Consider the following 11,661-nt stretch of genomic DNA (forward strand, 5'->3'; position numbering starts at 1 on the left):
GGGGGGGGGGGGGGGGGGGGGGGGGGGGGGGGGGGGGGGGGGGGGGGGGAGGGGGGGGGGGGGGGGGCGGGGGGGGGGGGGGGGGGGGGGGGGGGGGGGGGGGGGGGGGGGGGGGGGGGGGGGGGGGGGGGGGGGGGGGGGGGGGGGGGAGGGGGGGGGGGGGGAGCATACAGTCAAGGGTAGGGGTGTCAATGTTCGACCCAAACTTGTGAACATGACACGAACTCAACACGGGTTTTTAGGCGTTAGGGTTGTGCCTTAATAGGTTTGGGTCATAAACGGATCAATCCGAAAGTGACACAATAAGAAACGTGTCATAAGCGGGTCAACCTGCATAACCTGTGATAGACACGTTTGACACGCCAATTTATTTGTGTCAACCCAAAATGACCTACTTAACACAACTTGTTTAACTCGTATAACAAATAAATATAAATTTTATTTTAGATTTGTCAAATACCTTTTATATCCAATATATATATATATATATATATATTAAATGTAAAAAGAAAAGTGAGTAATTATAAAAACTTATAAAGGATATAATTGAAAATTGAAACTTTACAAATCCTAGATCTCTAAATCTTACAAACCCTAAATCTTTAAACCTTCTTATAAATATCTAATTTTTTTTTTCAATCGTACTATGTACTCACTCTACTATCTTATAGTCTCATACTCAATTCTCAAACTCAAAGTCTCAACAGTCCTTGGGAATGGCTCCATCTATTGCGTTTTGTGGAGTATTTGCTTCTTCTCATTTCAACTAGGCTCCTGAAGTAGAAATATAAACCAATAACATCTAAGACAGGAAGGGCTGATTGCATCTTTAGAGATGGTACGGGATGTACCATTGGGCTTAAATAATTGTAATATTTATTCATATTGCATCCAAGGAGATGTCAAGTGTTTCCAACTAAGACGTCCCCAGTGCAAAGCCCTCTTCCCACAACTATATACATATATTCGTATTGCATGGAGTTAGATCTTTGCATAAACCTTCTGCACATATTTTATGGGTTGCAATAGAAGATTGAAAAACATCTAACACTTGGGATTCCATTCTCAGGCCTCACTATTCTGTTTAAGGAACTAAAAGCTCCCTAATGTCACGGTACAGTGAAGGGAAAAGGAAATTGTCAAATATGTTACTCATAATTCTCAAGAAATAGCCTCTCTTTCTAAATGAATAAATAAAAATAGCTTCTTTTAAATCATTGGTCTTTCTGAGATACCAGAAAATGAAAAAAGAAAAAGAAAAAGAGAATGTCAATTGTCGAACATGCATATTGATGTCGGGAGTGGGGAAGGGAAGCATATTAGGAGTAAACTAGTGCAACAGATTGATTTTCTTAGCCTGGGCGTTAAGCCCTAGAAGGCCGGAGAGAATTGCTACTTATTGTAAATTCCTCGTATTATTATAGTCTGTAATTCTTGCTTAGCAATTAAAAAATTACAAATTATTCTGATCCATCAGTTTCTGACTGAAGTAAACAACAAATCAATTTATAACTTTTATTCGTTCCATTTGTAGCATAAAAGAAACAGAGATCACTGATTTGCGCCTTTGTTGCTTCGTGATTTTGAGTCTCCGAGTTTCTTCTCATCCGAAAGTGATTTTGCAAACCTGCAAGCATTGGACCCGATGCTTAGAAAACCAGTATAAGAGATGGATGCTACATGCTTGGCTGGTTTGCTTGTTTAACATTTATGATCAATTCAACTAGCCAAAACCTTAGTATCAACTAAATTATGGTCAGTTCTATATGTCCTTTTTTCAGCTAATTGATGTCTACTTTCAAGTATGAATCATGGAACATGGATCCTTAATTTATAGAAAAACTTAAAAGGTCAACAGAAGGAAAGTGTTACCACCTTTTTAGTGCTGCCTCATTGGTTCCACCATTTTCAACTGGTTCATAGAGACTAGTATCCAAATTTAGGCGAGTAACTGGATTCTCTAGCAACTGTTTGCCCACTTTCACTAGATTTTCCAAGTTCTCCTTCGTAGATACATCAACAGAAGACAAATTACCGTGTAGCGTATCAATCTGGTCCAGCATTCAAGAACAAAGTCACTAGTTACTCATATGGCATAGTACGTGAAATTGGAAAAAGTAGTACTTCAATAAGAAAACAGAGAATTTTCTGAGAGTTTCTCGCTCTCTCTTTATTGACCGATTTGTGTGAATATCTTTATAACAATCTATGATCAAACAAGGGCACACCTATTGTCATCATTATTATTACTTTATCATTGATCTTAAGTCAATGAAAGAGCGAGGTCTACTCTTTAGGGGCATAGGGGATGTTCACCTATCAAAAAAACAAAACTGCTAAGACTATAACTTTTGTTACAATTTGTCACGTACGCAAATTGTGTGGAGTAAAAGTGGTGGGTTTATATGAATCCACAATTCTACCATTCACAACTCACCATATAAACAAATTGAGATAAAGTTGTGTTAAAAGTTATGGTCCTAACACTACTTATAAAATAGATTGAGAAATAAAACTGTCCATGCCAGGCATATAAAAAAACCCAACGAATATGTTGATTGAGAAAATGGTTTCTTTTAGAAGTAAGAAGTTAAGTTTTCAAAGTATGACTAATTGTTCATTGACATTCGTATGTGCTCATTTTGACACTATATGCTTATTTATTTATTAATAATGATGATGTAGAGATTTTTTTTTTAAAGAGCATATAAAGGAACAAAGAAAATAATTAAAAGTTTATGACTTTATGACAATTTACTCTAAATATAATACCGATTCAATTGTGAGATTCAATCCCTTGCCAAATTAAAAAATAAATAAAAGACTTCATCATAGTCAATATATGTAAAAAAAAAAAAAAAAATTGGAATTAATTCACCCAAAAACAAATAAAAAATATGAACCATTCGAAAGGTAAATTTAATACTATACATAAAATAAACATATTTTGAGGTGTAAGGACGCGGTTTGAGTCCTAAGCCCAAAAAGTAAACGGATCTAGACTCAGTGAGTCCAATACAATGAATTTGTAGAGAATGTGTTGAAAAATTAGGTTATAATAAGTTGAATAACAATTATAATGGATCTAGATGACAATAAAGTAAAAGTGGACCGGTTTTATCTAAGGAAAATTATCTCCAGCACAGTCCGAGGAGATCAGTTCTTGTATATATTACTTGAAATTGGTTACAAATACAATTCTAATTGCTACAGTGTTTCTTTCTTAATTCTCTCATTTCTTTCTCTTAGGGCTCTCCTTCTCATTTATACTATCTCTCCCTTCTCATTTCTGTCCTCCACATGGACAGTAGATTGTTTGTGTTAATCCTTGTCCTATTAGCACTCTCTTGAAGTCTTTGAGGGTAGCTGTAAGGCTGAAAAACACTGTTCAGATATCACTTCCTTATTAATGCGGCTAGAGAATTAACTACAGAGCATTTAATGTAGTGGTAGTAGTTTTCCCTTAGATATTTCTTAGCTCTCATCCCTCCTGTACGTTCATAATACATGTCCTTATCAATAGAACTTCCTAAAACGTCACCCTGGATGATAGGACACATATTTTGATCTTCGCTTCGTTTAGCCGAGGGGATAATTTTTTTTTTTTTTTTTTTTTTTTTTTTTTTTTTTGAGAAAGTGTGCATATGATCCCTAACTTATCAATGAGAAACAAAAGCTGCTTGTTATCTTTTTAGACAAAGTAGTGATGCAACTTACAGTAATTCGTTTTTCCTTTTTAAGGTATGTTTCAAAAAATTACAGAGCTGTGGAAATTGACCTTATCTGCAATTGCTTTATTATTGGAGTTGCTCCATCATTATATAACCATAATCCATAGTTTCATTGTGAAGAAAGAAATCCTGATTCTTCTTCATAATCTGTTTGGTCACTTCGCTAATGGACAAACCAATATGTGACAAGTATACTTATAAAAAAAAAAAAAAAAATGTGACAAGTATCTTATATATGCTTGAAATGTAACAAGCTTTATTATAATAAAAAAAAAGCCATTGAATTCATTCCTTTTTTTGAAGTATATGTACTTAAAATATTATGCCAACAACATTGCTTCTTCTTTTTGGGTCTACTGGTTAATGTATGACTTTAGGATACATATTAATCATTTCTTTTTGAAAACTTTTTATGAAAAATTGAAAAGCTGTCGAAAAAATTTGTAACTTTTTTTATTTTTTCATTAAAAAATTTTTAAAATAATTTACTAATGTATAGGCTAAAGTTACATGTTAATAAAAAAAAATTTTTTTTTTTTTTTTTTTTACCAGTCAATAGAAATCTCTTGAATTCTCTCAGATACTTTATATAAAGATAGGGATGGCGCATGTGAGAAAATTACTACCTAACCTGACAGAATCTCCATTAATAATGTTTAAGAAAATGATATAGTACAGTATTAGCTAGCTATTATTGTAAACAGGCTTGGGTGCCACAAACTATTCACTATTCAGCGTGGGGTTCACGTTTTGCTTCAACCGATCTCTGTGTATAATGATTTTTTTTTTTTTTCATACCTCTTTTCCTTATGGGCGTGCTGATGAAATTTAAATGAAATCTTCAACTTGAAGAAAACGTTATGACACAAAGTTGTTGCCCCAAAGCACTCTTGGGTGGCGGAGACAGCGGGACTATATAGCTTACTTTTTTTTTAGAGGAAGACTATATAGCTTACATCTTCGTGGTGAAGCTCAAATAATCATTGTGGGGTTCTTCTTTTACTAATTTATTTATGCAGCATGCACGTTAACAAGTTTGGTAACGTTTACGTGAGAAAGTGTCTTATGCGATAGTATTATAAGTTGTGACCCTCTTTGTTTATATAAAATATGTTTATATTGATGTTTTTTTCATTAACTTAATCGTTTGCTTGTTTACATTTTTTTCAAAAATTCAATTGTTTTAAGTATGATTGTATTTTAGTCAACTTTTAACAAATATGTAAATAATTTTTTCAAAAAATATAAAAGAAGCTAAACGTTAATCTCCTTGTGTTGTTACATCCCCTTTTCTAATATACTTTTCAGGGTGAAAATTTTCTGATCTATTTCATAACGTAGATTATATATTAGAGTTCTGAAAGTGAAATAAACTTTATCCATTTTAAGTTATTAATAAATCAATTGTATACCATTTATGTGACACAGAAAATTAATATTGTGTGCGTTTGGCATGAATTATTTTTGTCAACTTATTTTACTATTCAGCTTATTTTTGTTACTATTTATAGGTCTCACTGCACTTTTTAATACTATTCATGAGTCTCACTATATTATTTTAGCTAACATTTACTTTTATGTACAATACTTTTAGCAAAAAAAAATTTAATTTCAGCAAAATAAGCAGATTTCAAATGGATCTTTAATATATTGGCATTATGATAAAGAATAACCACAATTCAGCAAAAGCTATAAGTTCAAATTATATCATCATAGAAAAATTATTGAAATGTCTCTAATCTCATTTTCAGGAAAATGGTCATTTTTTTGAATTGCTCCCATTTCATCTACCAAATGGGGATGAATCAATGTTACTCAATTTGAGAACAAGAAAAATCAAAACACAAAAGGAAACGTTGTGGACGGTATTACGTGGACCTAATCATCCTAGTCTATCCACTAAACACAACTCTCTTCTAGAAAAGTAACATGTATTCTACTTATTGTCAATGATGGACACGCCATGACAGAAATGATTTCATTTGCCTTTTAATATATTACTTTTAGAAAGAACAATATTGTTCTCTTTCCTATCTGTTACCGAAGCAATCGCCTTGCGTATGTATATTCTATCACCAATAAAATTTACCAAAAAAAGGAAAATGGTTTACCGTTCAAATCAATCGTGCCAACTTTATGTAATGAAAAAAGTTTGTTTTTATTCACGTCACTCGGTAGTCGGTATCGTGTTTATCTCCTTGGTTCTATCACAACCAAAAATAATACTAATAATAATAATTTCATATTTGATGTTCCTCTATGTTCTATAAATTCATGATTAAAACATGAATTTACTGTACAAAACATGAACCTTTTACTAGTAATTATTAATAAATAAGTTTCTCAAAAAAAAATATTAATAAATAATAAAATAATTAGAGATGTGTAATAATTGCTATAAATATATAAGTGCTACAATGTAACCCTTATTTAAATTAACCAGTTTAAATGATACCTCAACAGTACTAAAAAAAACCGGTCTATCCCGGCGTTTCTTTTATGGCATTTTCGAAAACCAGAGCTATAGCCAATATGTGAACTATTACAGCATTTATCTTTAATGCCACAAGAAACCCTCGACCTATACTAGCATTTATGAAAACAAAAAACAAAAAAATTTATATTGGTGCTATCAAAACATCAAGATAGGCATTTGGGCTGTTGCGACAATTGCCAAAGGCGTTGCGAGCAGGGGCGGACCCCCCCCCCCCCCCCCCCCCCCAAAATTGAAATTTTTTTAAATATATATAAAATTATTTTAATGTTTTCAAAATTTAGTCTACAAAAATAAGAGTTGCCCCCCTCCCAAATATTTGAATTAGTCCAATAATACTCTAAAAAAATAATTGGTCTAATAGTTATGAGATATAACTTTATTTTTCGCAATTTTATTTTTTATTGAAAAATATGCTCTTAAATCTGTTAAATATTTGATAAAGTTTGGTATCAAACATGTTTGAATCTATCTTTTTTAACCCTTTCTGTGACGATTAACAAGTCATTGACTCATTAAAAAAATTAAATTTTGTCACTAAAACTACACATGAAATGTGTTTTTAGCTGCTATATAATGGGTTAGAGCAAGATAGTTTTAAATATATTTGAAGCCTAACTTATTCCTCCAAATTTTGGATCATTCATGTTTTTGAAAATTTCATTAGTTCAATTGATAGATTTTTTTACTTACTTTATTATAAAATTTGATAATTTGTAATTAAAATGAAACTTTTTAAGAATTTTACTATGAAAATGGAAAAAATGAATTTATTTTATTAAAGATCGCCATCAAAAATAAATTTTCATTGAAAATACTAAACTCTTTTTTTTTTTTTTTTGGGTTGGGTGTGTGTATATATATAACTTATCAAATAAAAAAGTGTGTGTATATATATGTGTGTGCATATGGTAAAAAAGCGTGTTTGTATATATATGTGTGTGTGGAGCGGGGGGGTTTGTCTTGATAAATATATTAGCGTCGCAACTTTGCCCCTCTAAACAAAAATTCCTAGCTTCGCCCCTGACTGCGACCTATACCAGCACATTTCAAAACACCGATATAGCCTAGCCAGATCTATTACGACGATTCAATATCAACGCTAAAAAGCGCCAGTATAGCCCAAATGAACTTATGCTTCATTTTCGAAGCGCCAGGGCCTGGGATTGATTTTTTCCTTTTTTTGGTAGTGCAACTATAATGATATTTCTTGTGATGTCTAATGTTTGTGTTTCGAAGTTCATATCACTTTATTTATTTATTTATTTATTTTAAATTGAATCTAATTTGAAATGAAATAGTAATCACACATATCGATATCTCTGTAAAGAATTTTGAATACTAATATGATTTTAAATTTTAAATTTGTAAATAATTACTTCAATACATTTAATTTGGGACCATATAAATTTTGAAAAAATGAATGGAAGAAGAAATGGAAAAAAATAAATAAATAAATAAAAATGGAAAAATATAAAAGAAGAATTTTATTCTATTACGGTGAACTTCTTTCAAAAGATAAATTTGAGAACACAAATTATTGATCTCATTAAAAATATATTATAGCCTTATGGGTCCTTAAAAAAAAATTGAGAAGATTTCCAGCACATTTTTTAGTAATTTTTTACAAACATATTTATCTAGTGGCTTTTGAATCCACAGATTTCTGTCTTTAAATAGTTTTTTATTAGGGAGAGAGGCGCCTAAGCTAGACCTTCTTATTCTTATCATAATTTTCTTCGTCTAAGGAAGGTACATTACTTTGACCATTTATGGATGGATAGTTTAATATGCAGATTCCTCCAATTTGAATTTGTACTCTGTTTTTCGATTTTTATATTATAGCCATTATTTAACTAATGGAGTAAATATTATAGCCATACCTTTTATTTTATTTTATTTTTTTGTTAAAGGATCATAACATTAAAAAAAAAAAACTAATTAATCTATTACAAAATAGATCGATTTTATCAAGATGCAGCAAAAATTCCAAGTTCATTCAAAATAGGGAGGTATATGGGTTGTGCTGCCCCAATTTTTGCTAAAATCTGCATACCTATTACTATTAGCTTCAATTTTCTTTTCTTTTTTTGGTCTTTTATTCTTTGAATTTGTTGAGTGGTTGTTATTTTATTTTTTTTGGGCACAAAATTGAATTGTTTATTATTATTTAGATCCGTTTAAATATTATTTATTTTATTGAGAACTAAAAATAATATAAAAATAATATAAAATTACTGCTCCCACCCATCTCATTTTAGTATGGTACCATGCCTTACATTTAATTATTTCACTTGCAACTGTCAATGGCAATATCAATGGCAATGCCAATGGCAGGTGAAAACTGCAAAGAGGTGATGTGAGAGCCAGAAGCTTCTGGAAATTTGGAATCTTTTTAAAAAAGTTTTGGGACTAATTTGAATGTGTCAATGTCAGATAAATTATGAAAACAAAAACCAAAGGTGTCTGGCGGTGCGTATATCATTTATCGTACATTCCATTATATATAATAAACTTTATTATTAAAAATCACGATAATAAATTTTAACAGTGAAAATGTAGTGGTCTTCTCACAATTACATTAAACAAGAACCAGGATGTATTCAGCAAAAAAAAGAAAAAAAAAAAGAACCAGGATGTAACCTATACATATACACAATTGTATTTAAAAATAAACACATTGTTTTTAATCATAAAAATATACATAAATGATGAAATTATTAAAAAAAACAAACATAATTAGATGCATATTAAAATTCATGCCTAAGTTTAATACTAATTATAATTATTTTTATTCTAATTTTTAATAAGATAGAAAATGTTGTGATTTTTGTTGAGTAGATATATTGTTAGGTTTTAAAACTTTAGGAACTAAATGTATTAGAACTTCAATGTGTAATGTGTTGGCAAACCATGATCAAAACTTAGAGTCTAGATTTAGGCTGCTTAAAGTATGTTAGTTTGTAAAGTTAGAATCGAGTGAATTGCAGGATTTGTTGGCTGAATTTGCAAGGTTCAATCGATCGAAAATTAGGCTCGATCGATCAAACCTCATGCAAATTATTTTTTTCTACAGAATTTTTAACTCAGCCTAAGCCCGGTTTGATGTGTAGGGTTTTATATTTTACTCCAAGTATAAAAGGAAAAACCCTAACCATGTTTTAGATGTTGTTGATATGCTGTGTGTTGAATCTTTTGTGAGATCTAGAAGCGTTTACCTTCATATACACTTAGGGTTATCAAGATTTATATCAAGAACTTGGTGATCGTTTCAGTTATTGCATAAAGAATTTAAAGAAAATCTGAAACTTTTGAGTAGAGTCTTAAAGTCAAAAGTGGGAGTACTTGTGGTTGTAGTAGATTAAGGAAAGAAGTAGTTTGTTGACTCGGAGTTGTCACATAGTCATGGTAGTAAGTTTTCTATATGAGATAGCAATAGGATGTTAGTGGTTTAAGTTTTACTGTAAAAACTTCAATTCTTTCATAGTGGATCTATTGTACCTTGAGGATAGCTAGATTAAATTCTTCCCAGGTTTTTTACCGGTTTGGTTTTCTTGGGTTATCATATTGTTGTGTTATTTATTTTTTCGTATTACTTACATGATATGAGTTGAATGTGTTAACCTAGATCTGAATAATTTATCTAAGTAATCACTTGGCTAAATACCTAGATTAAACAACTTGTGTTTTAAGGGGTTTAAAAATATACACAATCTTTGGCAACTTAGCATTTGAAGGAAGAAAATTAAGCAAAAATTGTAGCATCATGGTAAATGATTTGTTGGTCTAACCATTAAAACACTTCATGTGGTACAAATGCACAATGATTGACAATTTGGTAAAATACTTACAACCTTCATAACAAGATTGATTAGCATCTTCAAGTAATTTCATAAACTGAAGTGCATCTTAGTTAGGACAATCTGCAGGACCTTCTGTGGGTTTTTACACAATAGGGACTTCTTCCATTGTCCCAGATGCCATATCTTGTATGGAGAACATGTCATGGAACATGTCACGAAGATCGGCAAATTCTATCGGGTTTTCTTGGACATGACTATTAGGACTTTCAGAAAAATTTTGTGCAGATGATGATTCCCCATTAAAAACCCAAGGGTTATAACCCCTATAAATCCTTTTGACACTAAGTGACATGTACGACATCTATAGGCACGAATTTGTATGCACACATTTTCTACACGGATATGAAATCATTCCATTTGGGTGTGCATGGTTAGATGCAAAATATAGAAACTGTTGGACTCTATCTAAATATTCTCATGACCTTTTATTTGTAATTTTCATCCAACTCTGATCCATTTCTATAAAGTGGTTTACAAGAAATAGCTATAATGTGATTTCATGAAAGCACAAAGCAAGGGTTAACTCACATTTCAGTTACACAATTTCACTTTAATTAAGAAACAAATCATCTTTAATCATTCACTTTTTGCTATGTTCTAAACAAACAATGAATTTAAATGAATAGAGAAGTCATCAATATATTTGGTAACTATAACATCATTACTAGCAATAGCCTAAAATGAATTTATCAAATAAAAACAACTCAACAAGAATCATCTAATATTACCCAAAACAGTTAACACTCTCAATATCAGCTAAAACCACCTTATTACTCCATGCAAGCCACCTGCTTGCCCCATGTCAACAACCCACCACAACTAGAGAGAGAGAGAGAGAGAGAGAGAGAGAGAGAGAGAGAGAGAGAGAGAGAGAGAGAGAGAGAGTTCCTTAATTATTTTACCAACTTCACTTACTTTGCCAGCAATTAGTTGTATCTATGTGAGATCAACGATCCAAATGCTGTAAAGTGTCAACAACAAGACATTTTAGAAATTGTTTATGTTTCAATTAGAATGTAATCAGTAAGATATAAGCTAAAACCTTCAAACTAAAGCATCAATTACAAGAAAGATTATGATCCATAGAAGATTTTGATAAGATAGTCTTCATTCGTTTTGAAAAAGTGAAGTAAAGAAATAGGAGAAAGTTCCTTTTTTTATTCGTAAGAAAGAGTAAGAAAGTTTGGACTAGCAATATAGTGTTTTGGAAAGGAAGTGAGCATTGTGTAAAGAAGGGGATCCTTGTCATGGTTCACCAAGTTAATAATGAATTATAGTAATTCTAATCATAGCACATAATTAGTTGATTGGATTTTAAAACTCATAAACGCAATAAAAACTAAAATAATGAAGTCAGATTTTGATATAATGCTCTATTAGAAGCAGTAGCCACAGTAATATTGGAAAATCTAATTCTGCATCTCATAAAAAACATACAATGGAAGTAACAATCACGGATCTATTTTATTCATGAGAGATAACATGTAACCTTGAATTCTAGAACAAAGAATAGAAAGCATACCTTGATGCAGTGAAATTCAAAACCAAGACTTGAAAATACCTTTAATCTTCA

At 31.4% G+C, this 11,661-nt stretch overlaps 1 non-coding gene across 1 annotated transcript; it reads right to left on the bottom strand.

Annotated features, from left to right (window-relative positions):
• Positions 1 to 1,396: 1,396 nt before the first annotated feature.
• On the bottom strand, positions 1,397 to 2,188 carry LOC112034881 (uncharacterized). The gene is made up of 2 exons (XR_010630966.1): positions 1,876 to 2,188; positions 1,397 to 1,627 (listed from the first exon to the last, which is right to left on the bottom strand). It is a non-coding gene; the product is annotated as an uncharacterized LOC112034881 (transcript).
• Positions 2,189 to 11,661: the final 9,473 nt, after the last annotated feature.

Source organism: Quercus suber, unplaced genomic scaffold (assembly GCF_002906115.3).
Source record: "Quercus suber isolate HL8 unplaced genomic scaffold, Cork oak 2.0 scaffold_187, whole genome shotgun sequence".
Taxonomy (NCBI): Eukaryota; Viridiplantae; Streptophyta; class Magnoliopsida; order Fagales; family Fagaceae; genus Quercus; species Quercus suber.